The following is a 2,006-nucleotide window of genomic DNA, read 5'->3' on the forward strand; positions in this document are numbered from 1 at the left end:
AAACAGATAAAAGACACAGAAAAAGACCAAAACTAGATACAAAGTGGCTGCAAAGACACAACAAACTGATTAAAAAGGAATAAAAATGATGCAAAATGACACAAATTAATACAAGATGAATGCAAAGACTCACAAAGAAAACCAGAGAGACGCAACCTGATGAAAACAGACACAAAGACTTAAAACACAAAAACAAAAACAACCAGAAAAAGTGTCAAACTGGTTTAAAACCTGTAAATCAGTGTAAACTCCACCAGTTTGATCAGCTCTGGTCTCTGTGTGAGTCTGTACAGCTGCTGTGTTTATAAACCAGAATCCTGAAGAGACAAAACGATAAAACTAGTTTCACCCAAACTGGCACAACAAGAACCAAAAGAACCAAACAGGAGGGAGGGTCAGAGTGAAATACTGGTAATCCTGCCACAGTACTCGAGTACTCGAGTAGATCTACTTAAACAATGTGTTTGCATGTTTCATCCAGCAGGTGGCAGCAGAGCCTCACAGTCCATCCATCATCTATTCACCTTNACACAGACGATACAAAACGACCAAAAAACAACAACAAACGACAAACAAAAAGGCCTCAACAGATCCTTAGTGTGTCTTTGAGTCTGTTTTAATGTTTTGTTGGTTGTTTTGTGTGTTTTTGCAGCAGTTTTATGTCTATTTCAGTTCATTTTGTGTCACTTTTTTACTGGTTTTCACTTGTTCTTTGTGTTTTCTGCGTCTCTGCTGTTGTTTGCATTGATTTTTGTGTTCGTTTTCGTCTCTTTTCTGGTTGTTTTAGTGTCTTTGTTGTTGTTTTGACTCCATTTATCTTCATTTGGTGCCTCTCTGACTCAGTTTTAACCTCTTGATGGTTGTTTTGTGGGTTTTTGCAGCTGCTTTATGTCCATTTTAGTTGATTTTGTGTCACTTTTTCACATGTTTCCAACTGTTTCTGGTTGTTTTTTGTGTGATGGAGGCTGTTCTGTGAGTCTCTGCTTGTGTTTGCATGATGCTGGATCTGTCTCTGGTAGTTTTCATCTCTGTTCTGGTTGTTTCAGGTCTTTGCTGCTGTTCTGACTCCATTTATCTTCATTTGGTGCCTCTCTGACCCACTTTGAACCTCTGGCTGGTTATTTAACATCTATTTAGTTCATTCTGTTTCACTTTTTCATTGTTTTGCACATTATTTGGACGCAGAGATGAAAACGAGCCACAAACAGACTGAACCACCAAACAGGCTGTTTTGTCTCCTTCAGTCTGTTTTAATCATTTTACTGATTATTTCCTCCAATAAAACCTCCTCTATGACCCTAAACACGCTTCCGTGGCTCTGAGGCTCCAGTCCGGGACACTCGGTCTGGTTTCCGGACCTCGGAGCTCCAGCAGGCCTCTGCGGAGCCTCCGGAGCCTCCGGCGGCTCCTGCGCGCCGCTCTGCCCGCTCCGCCCGCGCCCTCCCTCGGCCGCGCGCCCCGTACCTGTCCGCTCCGGTCCGATCCGAGGCTCGGCGCGTCCAGTCCGGCTGAGAAGCTCCGCAGGCCCCTTCAGAGGATCATGGCGGAGGAAAAAGCGAGACGTTTATCTCCCAGATGTTTTTATCTCCTGCTCTGGTTCGGGTTCTGGTTCTCCGACAGCGATGGAAGAAGTTCTGCAAACTCCAGAGACACAAGGACGAGAAAAAAAAAAGGAAAAAGTTCTGTGTGTTTACATCACATCCCGTTTCCGAAGAGCAGGAGGAGGAGGAGGAAGAGGAGGAGGAAGAGGAGGAGGTCTGACATCTGAGAACTTGGAGGAAACGCGTAAAGCTGGAGGACGCACAGACCCAGAACCAGACCCAGAACCAGACCCGGACCCAGACTGAAGAACTTTCAGGTTTAATCTGCATCAAGGAAACACCAGAGAGGCTTTAAAGTGTTGAATGATGTTAGAACAGGACATTTAAAGCCTGAAACACGCGGTTCTGCAGAAACGTTCACAGAAAACATGGTGAAGAAACGGAGGCCTGGTCCATCTGAGACCC

At 44.7% G+C, this 2,006-nt stretch overlaps 1 protein-coding gene across 1 annotated transcript in view; it reads right to left on the minus strand.

Moving 5' to 3' along the window:
- ddr2l (discoidin domain receptor family, member 2, like) overlaps window positions 1-1,711 on the minus strand; it is a 41,483-nt gene extending 39,772 nt beyond the window's left edge. The window contains exon 1 of the mRNA XM_008299490.1: window positions 1,465-1,711. The gene's annotated coding sequence lies outside the window, so the exon portion shown is untranslated. The remainder of the gene's footprint in view (window positions 1-1,464) is intronic.
- Window positions 1,712-2,006: the final 295 nt, after the last annotated feature.

Source organism: Stegastes partitus, unplaced genomic scaffold, assembly GCF_000690725.1.
Source record: "Stegastes partitus isolate 25-593 unplaced genomic scaffold, Stegastes_partitus-1.0.2 Scaffold1424, whole genome shotgun sequence".
NCBI lineage: Eukaryota > Metazoa > Chordata > Actinopteri > Pomacentridae > Stegastes > Stegastes partitus.